Source organism: Macrobrachium rosenbergii, chromosome 5 (assembly GCF_040412425.1).
Source record: "Macrobrachium rosenbergii isolate ZJJX-2024 chromosome 5, ASM4041242v1, whole genome shotgun sequence".
Taxonomy (NCBI): domain Eukaryota; kingdom Metazoa; phylum Arthropoda; class Malacostraca; order Decapoda; family Palaemonidae; genus Macrobrachium; species Macrobrachium rosenbergii.
This window is the reverse complement of record NC_089745.1, coordinates 48,841,494-48,856,493: the sequence shown is the minus strand read 5'-3', so window position 1 is coordinate 48,856,493 and position 15,000 is coordinate 48,841,494. Positions and strand designations below refer to the sequence as shown.

At 38.3% G+C, this 15,000-nt stretch overlaps 1 protein-coding gene across 14 annotated transcripts in view; it reads right to left on the bottom strand.

The window, feature by feature from the left end:
* The window catches only part of LOC136838764 (fasciclin-2-like), a 267,449-nt gene that overhangs the window by 145,842 nt on the left and 106,607 nt on the right, over window positions 1-15,000 (bottom strand). For 5 of the 14 annotated variants that reach the window (XM_067104250.1, XM_067104259.1, XM_067104265.1 and 2 more), the window contains exon 2: window positions 12,294-12,372. The exons of the other annotated variants lie outside the window; for them this stretch is intronic. The gene's annotated coding sequence lies outside the window, so the exon portion shown is untranslated. The remainder of the gene's footprint in view (window positions 1-12,293; window positions 12,373-15,000) is intronic. 14 annotated transcript variants of the gene reach the window in all.

The window sequence follows — 15,000 nt, the reverse complement described above, 5'->3', positions numbered from 1 at the left end:
CCGGAATCCAAATACATACGAAAGAAATATAAATAACATGCACCACACAAAAAAATCTTCTTCCTGTGGGCTTGTTCCATATGAATAAGTTTCATCTTCTGAATAATAATAATAATAATAATAATAATAATAATAATAATAATAATGCATAGTACATATTCTCAATTTCAATAAGGTTAACGAGGTTAAAATCAAAAGCAAAGTAATACGTACAATCGATCACTACAGAAAGAGTTTATTTGAATAACTAGCACAAACGGCCTTCAGGCAATAATGACTAATAAAATGTGGTGGTTTTTATGGCAGTGAGTTCTTTTATAATTAACACACACATGTTACTGAGATACAAAAGGTTACCTATTTCTACCATATGCAACAACTACAATGACCTTATTAAATGAACGTTTATTTATTTACGAAAAGTCTTGTAATTTTATGTTCTCCAATACAAGGCTAAATCTTCCTCATATGAGAGAGAGAGAGAGAGAGAGAGAGAGAGAGAGAGAGAGAGAGAGAGAGAGAGAGAGAGAGAGAGAAGGGTAGGGGGAGGCGGACACGTCTATCCTGCTGTGCGATCCTTGTAAATACCATTTCCTACTTCGGGGGTCTGCTACCCTATGCCCCAGTCCATCCGAGCCCCTGCCCACCCACCCAGAATATCAAAAACCAGCACGATATCGCCTCTTTTATTCCAGTAAAGATTTATGTCTTTTCATTTATTAAATGTTGCTTGGAGAAATCAGATACAAAGCACTGGAGAAGACGAGACGCAAACCAACAGGTTTTTGGCTTCTAAGAAACAGTCACTGATTGATTAATATAAAGTGACGTCGCAATGACTATGGGGTTTGTGTGTGTGTGTGTGTGTGTGTGTGTGTGTGTGTGTGTGTGTGTGTGTGTGTGTGTGTGTGTGTGTGTGTGTGTGAGAGAGAGAGAGAGGAGAGAATGATTGATTAGCTGCTTCAAACTTTTAACCTTTAAATGAGTTACATACGCAAAAGATCTGCGCTGAAGGTGACTACAAAACCGTATCCCAAAACCACAAAACGCAAAATCCGAAGATAGATTTGCGAGTAAGGAAGTCAGGACGCTGACTGACACGAGAAGGGGAATCGACTCGGACGTGTGTCTTTTTATCAGCTCAATGACAACGATCCTGAAGCTTACACACTAAAACGAGCAAGGCAAACTCAGATATTAGAGATATGTGACGACGTAAGCAGAGCAAGAGAACTGAGCAAGGAAACTGGAGGGCGGTGCATCACAATGAAGAGAAAATGTTTCGATAGAAATCCAAATACACAAGTAAATAATGCGCCGAATTTTCTTCGACGCAATCGAGTTTTCTGTACAGCGTATAATGCTGTATGAAACTTTTAGCCACGGCCCATGAAGCTCTCAGCCGCGGCCCATGAAACTTTCAGCCACAGCCCGGTGGTGGCCTGTGTTGCTGGCACCTACAGCGGTGCCAGACGCACGATCATGGCTAACTTTAACATTAAATAAAATAAAAACTACTGGGACTAGAGGGCTGCAATAGTAGTTTTTAAGATCTGAGGGTTGACGGACAGATAAATAGCCATCTCAATAGTTTTCGCTTACAGAAAACTAAAAGGAACTAGAATTAAGTTAGAGCGGAAGCAGTATTAAACGAAAATAAAATGGTATCCGTCAAAAAAGTAAATGATTATGATGCATTCATCATCCATTAAAACATAGAAATCCGTAAAAAATTTTGTTCATCATAGAATGGATAAAAACCACGGCTTTAATGCCAATTACGATTATACCTTTTTAATACAAAGTTGATCCCTAGCTTGCATATATGCCCTTAAAACTCTCCCAATAATAACATTTAAAGAGCAGCAAACGCCGTATCTCATGTTAAAACAGGACCAAAAAATGTTTTAGCATAGGCCTATAATCTATTGATCTCAATCATTTAACTTCCATTAAGGTATTGTGCATAAAACCTACTCAGAGAGAGAGAGAGAGAGAGAGAGAGAGAGAGAGAGAGAGAGAGAGAGAGAGAGAGAGAGGGGGGGAACTGAAGTGGGAAAAGTAGTGACACAGACTCATCGAGAGAGAGAGAGAGAGAGAGAGAGAGAGAGAGAGAGAGAGAGAGAGAGAGAGAGAGCATGAGGCATGCACGAAGAACGGAAGAGAGAGAGAGAGAGAGAGAGAGAGAGAGAGAGAGAGAGAGAGAGAGAGAGAGAGAGGCATGAGGCATGCACGAAGAACGGGAGAGAGAGAGAGAGAGAGAGAGAGAGAGAGAGAGAGAGAGAGAGAGAGAGGACGTGAAACTTTTAGAAGATGGTATCTTCACGGTACTTCTCCATTCTCCCTTTCAGTGCTATCTACATTTAAAGCCGCAGTAGACCAGGCCCAACCACTTCCCTACGACTATCTGCAACTTCTCTTCCGCAGCCTGCAAAAACCTGCACGTATGGGCTTATATGGGGCCCCATACCAGCTGCCCTCTATAACCCAACATTTTTCGGGAAGTATCTTCTCTGGAGTCCAGCTGTGTAATCGGGTAGAGTACAGCTAGGCCCTCTTTTCTGGATTATATTTCATGCAAAACACATACCCTCTCTCTCTCTCTCTCTCTCTCTCTCTCTCTCTCTCTCTCTCTCTCTCTCTCTGTGTAGTTCCCTTTAAGAGACGTGTATTCGTCTTGGTAACACTGAAGTTTTGTTTGCGCACGTACGTATATACCTAAGCTTTTTCAACATTAAGCCATGTACCTAAAGACTGTGGATCCAGAGAAAACACAAACATTTGTCACTGACCATGTCATACTTTAAATGGATGCCACACCTGTGCAGTAAAACTTCCAAAACATTCTCTTACTTTCATAGTTCTGACAGCTGTTTCAAAACAAAACACACTCTTCTTTGGTTAAACCCATAATGTTCTTCCCTTATAAGTCATCCAATGGTGTACTATGTAATGTTATGCGCTTATAATACTTACAGCATTCTTTAAACCTTTACTTTAATAATATATATTCTTCTTCTTTCGACCTTGCTGTATAGCAGGGTCGGCCGCTCGAGTCAACTTTCTCCATCTATTTCTATTCCCTGCATCTTCTTCCCAAAGTCCCGCTTCACTCATATCCTCCTCACCAAATCCACCCATCTATATATATATATATATATATATATATATATATATATATATATATATATATATATATATATATATATATACTGTATATATATATAATCATAAACTATCCAAATATATATATATATATATATATATATATATATATATATATATATATATATATATATATATATATATTATATATGTCATAACCTATCCCAAACAGGCTGGTGGAACTGAGCAATGGACCTTAAAATTTGAGCCGAGAGACGGCGAGAGTTCACCACCGAGATACGGCATAGCAGTACTGACACGAAAGCGAACTTAACAAAGGAACCTATTTGTTCATTCATCCAACTTTTCCCAAAATTGTGTGTTTGTAGAACCAAGCAAACTCATTTCGTGCATCGAGATGATTTTGCTATTTAATTTCCTCCTCGTTATCGCACCGAAATGATCTTTCTTTTTACCCAAATCTCGGCGTCAATCAATGTCAATAAATACGCGATCTTTCGCTGGGGTTAAATATTTCGCGGTAACATTTTGCGTTCGAGCCTTCGACTGCATTTATCATTACTCTTCGACATTTCGAGAGAATAATCATTTCCACGAGGCTATCAATACTGATGACTGGGGCCGCATAATTATTCATCCTTGCGCCGGTTTATCTGCGAAATCAAACGGAAAATATTTATGAGAATTATTTATGAGCCTCGCTACCACTTATGTCAATGGCTCATAACGCTCATTCAATCATGAGTCTTCCCACCGGTACATATTATACACTTGAGAAGATTTATAAATGCCAATCTCTTCTTATTACCCAAGACGTCAGATGGGAAATTATTGACCGATCTTCTATAATTCCAAGACGAAGGGAACTCAATTTCTTATAGCCAGACTTTATTTGAGGTATCACAGGGAACTCGGCAAAACGCACCCCACTGATATCGAAGGGAACTAAAATTCGAATGTATGCAATATTGTACACATTTGCAATATCAACATGGTTCTAAAGACCATTTACTTTTGAATGTCCAGAACGGCAAAGAAAACGCATTTAAGAACATTTCCAAGTTATCTATTCTGTGAATCAAGAGAAGTTCTCTATTCAAGCTCACGTCAGTATGTAAGATCCAGATAATATTTCCAGGCCTTCTTTCAAGTTTTTTTTTTTTTTTAATTCCATCAAATAAGCGTTCTTTCGGCGTCAATGTATATACGTATGTATGTGTGTATATATATATGTGTGTATATATATATATATATATATATATATATATATATATATATATATATATATATATATATATATATATACACACAGTATATACATACATATACACACACTTACCAAGCAATTATGCAATGTGCTCGAGATATCAGATAGGAATTTGGCGGCATCTTTTTCTCCAATTACATTATATAGTATCAAAATGAAAATATAAAAATATAAATATATAAATACCAACATTACATTCACTTTTGTATTAAATTTTATTAAAAGAAATTCAATGAAGAGTCTTCACGACACAGATTTATGCTTTATTACTTTGACCTAAAGTATTAGTCTTATGTAACCACGAACTCCAATACTAACCACTAATGAAGGCGATCTTGAAAGGAATTCTTTCTCGTCCAGCAATATGCATTATTCAAATGCAGTAACGCAAATGGCCAGGTGTCGTTATCGTGGTCTTCGACACATGGACTGAGAAATTAGCCTGAGGTGTCTGAACATTGTCACTCCTCTCTTAAAAGGATACAGGGTAACTGACGGACAGCATAATCTGAACAACAAAATACCGCAGTCATGCAGAATTGCGAATAAACGCTTTAATATTGTCTTAGCAATATCAATATATGCTACAGTGTTTTTTTAATCTTCGGCGCAATCGAGTTTTCTGTACAGCGTATAATCAAGGCTACCGAAAATAGGTCTATCTTTCGGTGGTCTCGGTATAATGCTGTATAAGCCGCGGCCCATGATACTTTAACTATGGGCCGGTGGTGGCCTGTCCTATATAGTTTCCAGAAGCACGATTATGGCTAACTTTAACCTTAAATAAAATAAAAAGTACTCTGGCTAGAGGGCTGCAATTTGGTATGTTTGATGATTGGAGGGTGGATGATCACCATAACCAATTTGCAGCCCTCTAGCCTCAGCAGTTTTTAAGATCTGAGGGCGGACAGGAAAAAAGTGCGGACGGACAAACAAAGCCGGCACAATAGTTTTTTCAGAAAACTAATAAAAAGAACAGTCGGCACCTACGACAATTACACAAGTAATAAAATCACAAATTTAATATTATGTAAATTCACAAAAGTTACTTAACTGTAACTGGCCGGAGGATTAACAACGAGCCTCCGATTTCAATCCAGAAAAAAATGACAAAAAAATTAAAACCAAAACAAAATTAAAAGAAAAAAATTAAAACCAAAACAAACGCTCTGCAAGCGAGAATAACAAGAACGCAAGGCAGAAAACCAAAGAATAAGGCAAGAGAGCTCTCAAAAGGCGAGGAATCTGCCATGCAAAGGAGACAAAAGCATGGTCTGGTCCAAGAAAGCTCTGCAACATTCAATAAATAATGCAGGAGCCAGTTTGCAGGGGCCCAAGGCATTATCGGTATGTATGAAGCTTGGTTGTCGTACGAAGGGAGGAGGAGGAGGAGGAGGAGGAGGAGGAACTGAAAAGATATGGAAAGACATCACAGAAAAGGCGTAGGAGGGAGACTAACACAGGAGGATAACGCGTTACTGAGTGAATAATGGATGCAATGCTAACGTGTAGCCTATGTAAATATAAATAAATATATATATACATACTGTATATATATATATATATATATATATATATATATATATATATATATATATATATATATATATATACATACACGAGAGGGGGGGGAACAGCCTAGTATTTACCTGTTGATAAACATAGTATCCAAACTCCTCTTACCCTCAGTAAAATGTAATGTAAATCCAATTTTTCAAAACGCACGCGGAGAAGCAAACACACCGGGGAAAACAGCCTTCCATAATAACATATAAATACATAAATAAGTAAATAAATAAATAACAGCATGACTCAAGAGCCACCTCATGAAATATTCCACGCCATCGCTAACTTATGGACACCTGACACTTCGAAATAAGAAGCTTGCAAAATTAACGAGAATAATTCATGACGCGAGTGACAACTTAAAGAGATAAATCACGAGCTTAGCAATAGCACAGCAAAGGCTATAAAAGTCTAAAGCGTAGGTCTCCGAGTGTTTACAGTTCTGCCATACGTTTTACTAGACAACGGAAATTAGGCCTCAGTGCCAGCCTATGGAAAAATAACATAGGAAGCCAAGCTGCGTACACAGTTACAAATACTAGATCTTTCCTAGACAGTGACCACCAAGGGTTTTCGGGGGGTCGTTATCTAGGACTAATATTTCCTGGGGTCATTATCTTTATGATATTTACAGTCTTTTGTTCATGTTTTTACGTTAATCCCCAACGGGTTTGTACTAAACACGCCGCAAAGGTGGATATATATATACCGGGTTGAAACCCTTGAGGTTCACTATCTAGGAAAGATCCCAAATACTTGTCTTCATCAATTTCATATACAACTGTACTTAGGGAAATAACAGGAACAAAACTAACTGGAAATGACCTGTAAATTTAATAATAATGGCTAGGAACCTCAAACGTTTTAAACGACACCCCCCCAACAAAGGGCAGTCGGTAAAGGACCCCAGAAAGCACAGCAGGCCAACATTTCAGATACCCACCGATTAACACCAATGAAACCACCTCTTGGATAATCTCCACGAGATTTAATTTACCAATGTTACAGAAAATGCAACAGATTGCCACACAAACAAACGAACTGTGAACAAGAGAACTCTCTCTCTCTCCTAAAAAGAACAAGGTGTGCCACACTCCCGTCAGAGACGAGGAATAAGAGAGACGCGTCAAGCGTCGGAAGGCGAGGAAGAGAGCAAGGCGAGGTGACGACAGCGTTTCAACTCCCCGTATTTTTTCTTCTCTTTGTCTCTCCCCGTCTTTGAAGCGCAAATCAAAAACGCAAACACACTCATCAACTAAATGGGAAATAAGACCTCGGGGCAAGCCAGGTAAGAGAGAGAGAGAGAGAGAGAGAGAGAGAGAGAGAGAGAGAGAGAGAGAGAGAGGAGGATGCATGGCGTTAAAGGCACAAGACTAAGTGATGGTTATTAACAATTTTCATCCGACTAAACAATGACTCTTCTAATAGCCTATTTATTCCCCATGAACCCGAGCTGATATGCAGAAATACGGTAATGCAGAGGGATGAAAAAGTTAAGTATACCTTAGTTTTACCAGACCACTGAGCTGATTAACAGCTCTCCTAGGGCTGGCCCTAAGGATTAGACTTATTTAACGTGGCTAGGAACCAATTGGTTACTTAGCAACGGGACCTATAGATTATTGTGGAATCCGAACATTATAGCGAGAAATGAATTTCTATCACCAGAAATAAATTCCTCGAATTTCTATCACCAGAAATAAATTCCTCTCTGGCCGGCCAACGAAGAATTAGAGGAAATTATTTCTGGTGACAGAAATTCATTTCTCGGTATAATGTGGTTCGGCTTCCACAATAAGCTGTAGGTCCTGTTGTTAGGTAACCAATTGGTTCTTAGCCACGTAAAATAAGTCTAATCCTTCGGGCCAGCCCTAGGAGAGCTGTTAATCAGCTCAGTGGCTGACTAAACTAAAGTATACTTTTTGTTTTTGGACAAATTAAAACATGAAATTAATGAACCTTATCTACAATTACTCCCTTAATATCAAATAAACTCAAATGGACAACCATCTTCGAGTATTATCCTCCTTTTAATGGGATGAATGAATTAACACATGTCCAAACTCGTCTCTTCAAGGTAAGCAGCTACGCGCGCACGCACACGCGCGCACCTACTCACAGAGAGATTCCGAGAACATAAAAACTCAAATCCACTTGAAGGGAAATCTAAAGAGAGGGGAACAGGACATAATTACATTTACGTTATTAAAAATCAGGAGATGTCCGCAGCCGAGGGGAAACGCAGCCAGCCAAAGGCCTAAAACATAAAGAGGGGAACGGCGAAGGACAAAGTGCCGACCGTTCAAGAAAACGTTCTCTAAGCTGTATTGGAAAAGTAAGAGGAAAGAAAATGCGACGGGTTGACGGAGAAAGCACTCAAAAGAAAGTCCCCTTCATGTGCTGTGAGAGAGAGGATAAAAAAAAGTCAACGTCAGAATTGTTAGAGAGAGAGAGAGAGAGAGAGAGAGAGAGAGAGAGAGAGAGAGAGAGAGAGAGAGAGAAAAATGACATAATCTCTGACTTAACAACAAAGGTACTGCTCTCTCGCAAGCTAAGCTGCGCTCAGTCTTCACAACAATATTCTGTATTGCAGAAACGCATTTAATCAAATGGAAGCAATGTCAGTATAGAAAAAATATTAACATTCATAAAATGAATATCTCTGTGCACTATATATACAGTATACATAATATATATATATATATATATATATATATGAGTGACTATTTTGTATCTACATATACATAAATATATATATATATATATATATATATATATATATATATATATATATATATATATATATATATATATACATATTATATAATGATATAAATTTATATATAAAGTTACACAGCAGAGTCCCCTCTCAAATACAAATATCGATCACAGTAATTACTACCGGTACGGGAATATTTTATTACTTTTACTCTAAACTCGAAAAGCTGTCAGTTTAATACACCTCCCGTTCTATTGGTGCGCAGGAGAATAAATGGGAGACTTTCAAAACACGGTCTATATGGAAATTCTATCATCGGATAATATGCAAATGTTTTCCATCACTATCGCGCGGCGAATTTATTTCATATTTGGCTGCATACTACCAAAAGAATAAATACACACTCCCTCGCAGCAGAATCTGTAATATGAAAAATGATTCTCATCATGTGTCTGATAAATGAAAAATAAAATAATAATGTAATCTACAAATTTAATTCCTGAGTAGTTCCGATGTCTCTTAAAGAATGATAACGAAAGAGATAATAACGAATCTTTATGGAAAGCTGTGAGGCACAAATCTTGGCATATCCAATAATAAAGGAGCAAATTGCAAACAATGCCAAATAAAATAAATCAGAATAATAAAAAAGACATAACTGTTATTGCAAATCTATACCAGGACTCCACTCCAGCAGCTTAGCGCTGCTACTGCAACAAAGGAAGAAGAGTAGCAATAGGGGTTTGTAGCCCCCGGGGGCACAAGTACTACCGCCTTCAGCAAATGGAAGGAGGAGGAGGAGGAAGGAAAGAAGAAGGAGGAGGAGGAGGAGCAGGAGGAGGAGGAGGAGTAGGAAGGAAAGGAGGAGGAGGAGGAGGAGGAGGAGGAGGAGGAGGAGGAGGAGGAAGGAAAGGAGGAGGAGGAGGAGGAGGAGGAGGAGGAGGAGGAGGAGGAGGAGGAGGAGTTTTACTACTCCCCTTCATCCAATCAGACGACACTCGTAGCTGTAGCCGTAGCAGCAGCAGCAGCAGCATCGATGGTCGATACAAACATATGTACGTACATACCCTTACAAAACCTAAAGCTGATGGAGGCTTGAGAGGAAAAGAAGTGCTGTTGACCCCAGACAGCCGGGGCTTTATTCTCTCCCCCCCACCCCATAACACGGTCCCCGAATCCCACTGTACTTCTACACCAGGACCCAACTGAGACTCAGAGTCCTGTTCTCCATAGACTCCTGGAACCGGGCCTTCCCTACACTCGACACGTTCGGGCATTAAAATACCCGACTCTTCATTTCCGTCTCTCTTTTCCTCTGCGGACAAGGAACCTCTGATTCGATCCCGACGACGTGCGAACAATCTGGGCAAGTGCCCTCGTGCTCACTCAGGATCTAAATTGTAATTGACGTACTTGTAATCAAAACACACCGGAGTAATTAGTAAAATGCCTATCGAAGAGAGACGAAAATTGTGAAAAATAATGATATGAGAGAGAGAGAGAGAGAGAGAGAGAGAGAGAGAGAGAGAGAGAGAGAGAGAGAGAGAGAGAGAGAGAGAGATTTCACGACACCTTATTAATGGTTTTATCCCCTCTTGGCAGGATTACCTCGTCAAGGTCCTCCCGTCTTGACAATGTATATTTTGACTGCGCCCCACACCTGTCGTTTACCAACTAGGTACATAATTCACTGCTTGGATCAACAGAGGAGCCCTGGATTTTCAGGAAAAGCGCCCATCTGTCCCTCCTCTTCCCGTTCAAGACTAGCACACGGGCTTTCCAATTGTGAGCTAGACGCCCTATCGCTCAGCCCCTAGGCAAGATAAGAGAGAGAGAGAGAGAGAGAGAGAGAGAGAGAGAGAGAGAGAGAGAGAGAGAGAAACTGTATAGCTTATTTTATGACTGTCGTTATCCTCGCTGTTACAGCAGATAGTTAGCTATAAAGAGCTCGTCCACGGCTATTAAGTGTACAGAAGAAACTCGAGGCCTCTTCATTCGCCAGGAAATTGCTCAGAGAATAATAACACAAAATCGAGGAAAATTACAACGTGCGATGGCGCTCCTTATAAGGTTACGTGTAATTCCCTAAGAGGAAAGTGGGTCCGGTTCTTAAAGAAATATTCCCCTGTTTCGTTAGTTTGGTCAATCGGTATTTCAACAAACTTTTTCAAAGGAGATTTAAAGTTGAAAAGAAATTTCTCGTTAACTTTACTTGGATTACTTATTACTAAGAACGGTATAAATATCTTGAAAATTATACAGTGATAAGTAAACCCCATAAGACTGAGATGTAATAATAATAATAATAATAATAATAATAATAATAATAATAATAATAATAATAATAATAATAATAAAGATAGAGTAACAGTTTATAAAAAAAAAAGTTCTAAATTTTTAATCATAAAAAATATTTTTTGCGGGTGAAATGTTCTTTAATCTTCCCTTAAACAAGTCGTTGCACGAACTCCCCAGAATGGTATAAAGAAAAAAAATCCAAAAGAAGATACTACAAATACACATCATAACGCCATCATTTCTATAAGTCTGAATTCTACTGCCTTGTAAGGCACTGCTCTATATTATGAAGATAAAACACGAGTCTTTACTGTTCTTGCATTCTGGCATTATCATTGAATTGATACCTTCCGCTTACGACTGAACAACCCGAATTGTCACTATTTTTTAAAGTTATTAAAATACTGCCTAATTATGTAACAAGAAAAAAATGCACTGAAGTTTCTTCGGCGCAATCGAGTTTTCTGTACAGCCGCTACAGCGTATAATCAAGGCCACCGAAAATAGATCTATCTTTCGGTGGTCTCGGTATAATGCTGTAAGAGCCGCGGACCATGAAACTTTAAACCACCGTCCAGTGGTGGTCTGGCCTATATCGCTGCCAGACGCACGATTATGGCTAACTTTAAACTTGAATAAAATAAAAACTATTGAGGCTAGAGGGCGGCAATTTGGTATTTTTGATGACTGGAGAGTGGATGATCAACATACCAAATTGCAGCTCTCTAGCCTCAGTAGTTTTTGAGATCTGAGTGTGGACAGAAAAAGTGCGGACAGAAAAAGCGCGGACTGAAAAAAGTGCGAACAGACAAAAGTCCGGACGGGCATACAAAGCCGACACAATAGTTTTCTTTTACAGAAAATTAAAAATGAATTAGTGTGGTAAAATGTCTAGGACGAGAATTAGTGCTAACTGAAACATGAATGAATACACCAATAACAGTTACGAGACAAACCGGGCAAAGTGAATCTCATGAAACAGGATCACTGAGAGGAAGCCCCAATTACCCGCCTCCCGTGAAAGCCAGTAAAATAACCGGTTCCTGATAATACATTCCGCTTACATCCCGCAATAAATTTCTAACTCGTATAGGCCTAATTTGCCCAAAGTACACTGGTCCCGTACAAGAACATAAAAAGGGCCAGGGAGCGAGAGCCTACTACCCTCAGCATTCCAAAGGGGGGGAGAAGATGGACCCACGAAATTTGTAACCGACACTCTTATTCACGAGCAGCGATTAATCCCATTAGTTAACCTCCGACTCTTAGAAGTCAGACGAGAGAGATGCGTAGCCCTAAACAGACACTGCTACTTACGTAGTAGGCCTTACGGGCAAAAGGCGTTGCCTACTAAGTTCCTTCCGGGACCCTGTCTCTCGTTTCTCCTGATGCTAACCTGGAAAGATGAGAATGATTATTACACAAACGTTGTTATATACATCAAAATTAATATGCAATAATATATTTAAATATTAAAATACTTGACAAACAAGGCAATATATATCAAAATTATTAGGCGACAAGTGACTTATGTAAAAGTAATTATATGAACGTTCATTTTACAAATAAGGCAATATATATCAAAATTATTAGGCGATAATTGGCTTATATAAAAGTAATTATATGAACGTTCATTTTACAAACAAGGCAATATATATATCAAAATTATTAGACGAAAACTGACTTAGTAATTATATGAACGTTCCTTTACAAACAAGGCAATATATATCAAAATTATTAAGCAATAATTGACATAAATATAAAAAAAAAATCATATAAACGTTAACTCACTGACAAGTCATTACTCATACGATCGTTAACAAACAACATCCTTAAACGAAAGTTACTCTTATGAAAAACTGGGTAACACAGGACTATGATTTATGAAATTTCGGGCTATAAAGCCAAGCACTGAGGCACTTTCACCCATCCAGTGCTTAAGGATGAAAAGAGAGAGTTGGAGTGGCTGGACAGCAAAACTGAAGGAAGCGGGAACGGAGGTATAGTAAAAGGCTCAAAAGTGTAATGCCTACAGTGCATCCACGTGAGGTGCACTGACGGCACTACCCACCTACAGGGGCAAAGGTAAGACAGAAGTTCAGGTCCTGAAGTTCTATATAAACAAGTAAAAAATGCACCGAAGTTTCTTCGGCGCAATCGAGTTTCTGTACAGCGCATAATCAAGGCCACCGAAAGTAGATCTATCTTTCGGTGGTCTCGGTATAATGCTATATGAGCCGCGGCCCATGAAACTTTAACCAGGGGCCGGTGGTGGCCTGTCCTATATCGTTGCCAGACGCACGATTATGGCTAACTTTAATCTTAAATAAAATGAAAACTACTGAGACTAGGGGGCTGAAATTTGGTATGATTAATGATTGGAGGGTGGATGATCAAATACCAATTTGCAGCTTTCTAGCCTCAGCAGTTTCTAAGATCTAAGGGCGAACGGACAGACAAAGCCGGCACAATAGTCTTCTTTTACACAAAAAAAAAAAATAAATAAATAAATAAAACTTAATTTGCCTCTTCAGCTAATGCGTGTTACCTTACATCTCATCAAGATTGTCTCTGTGAAGCAGCAACCGTTTATTCCGCAAAACCCGTTACAGTAAGTAAATTACCCTTACTCATCTGAATGTTGCGTGGTTACATATCTTTTAAATATATTCATTTGAATTTTTGAAAATAAAATTGCACAACAGTTTTACCAAAATGTAAAATGATCACTTACATTAACCAACATAACATCCAGAATATAGGCAATAAAACCTTACCGAATCTATAGACGTATTTTGAGAGAGCAGCAACAATAGTATTAAAATAACACACAGACATAAAGAATCATCTTAACTGAGAGAAAATAACTAATAAATGTGGCAAACGGTAATTTTCATCTTATTCGAAATTCTCTCTCTCGCCCTCCCCCCTTTTTTTAAAAGGAAAACCACACCAATAAAATTTATTGCCCAGGGGGGTCTGATCTCCCCATCCGCATCGCCCTCCCCCTAGGGAATCTTAAATGTATCACCAGTGGCCGTTGCATTTCGACACCTTGGAATCCCCAAACGAATGGACCAACTCGCATTGTTTACTGGGACCAGCATGAAGTTAAAAAGCAAACAAAACTGAGTAAGAGCAAAATAAAAATATCATTTAATATATTAATGTCACATACTATGAAGATGTTTACACATTTTACTTCCTCAACTAATAACCTAAATATCTAATGGTACTGATGATCGTACTGATCATTAACTATATATATATATATATATATATATATATATATATATATATATATATATATATATATATATATTATATATATACACGCACAAGCACGCACACACACACACACACATAGAAAGAGAGAGAGAGAGAGAGAGAGAGAGAGAGAGAGAGAGAGAGAGAGAGAGAGAGAGAGAATGTGTGTTACCTACAACCACTGGCGTATGAGTTGCACATTGCACGGTTTTAATAAACATTTTCTTCCCGCAATTTTTGCTTTTATTTCTTTATTTAACAAAAAAACCGCCTCCATTATCAAATTGAAACCGTCAGAAATGCCTTTGAATTCACTATTATTGGCATTACTACTGCTATTATTATATACTGGCAATACAATAGCGATGGGAGCAGTAGCTTGGGTAATAGATGTACGAAATAATTGGATGAATAAAGTTCATCCAATATCCTGAACGATGCCGTCCTTATTTCAGATGAATATACTATATACTTTCCTATTTTCTTCGATATTCGCTGCTAAATACGAGTCTTATTAACGAAATTTTCACCAAATAAACTCGCAGAATCACCTTTTTTCACAAGGCACAACAGCACTGTGTACAGTACATTTCAATGAGTAAGTATTTTTCAGAACATTTTACATGTTAAAAAATGTCACGGCTGTTAGGTTTCTCTCTCTCTCTCTTACACACACACACACACACACACACACACACACACATATATATATATATATATATATATATATATATATATATATATATATATATATATA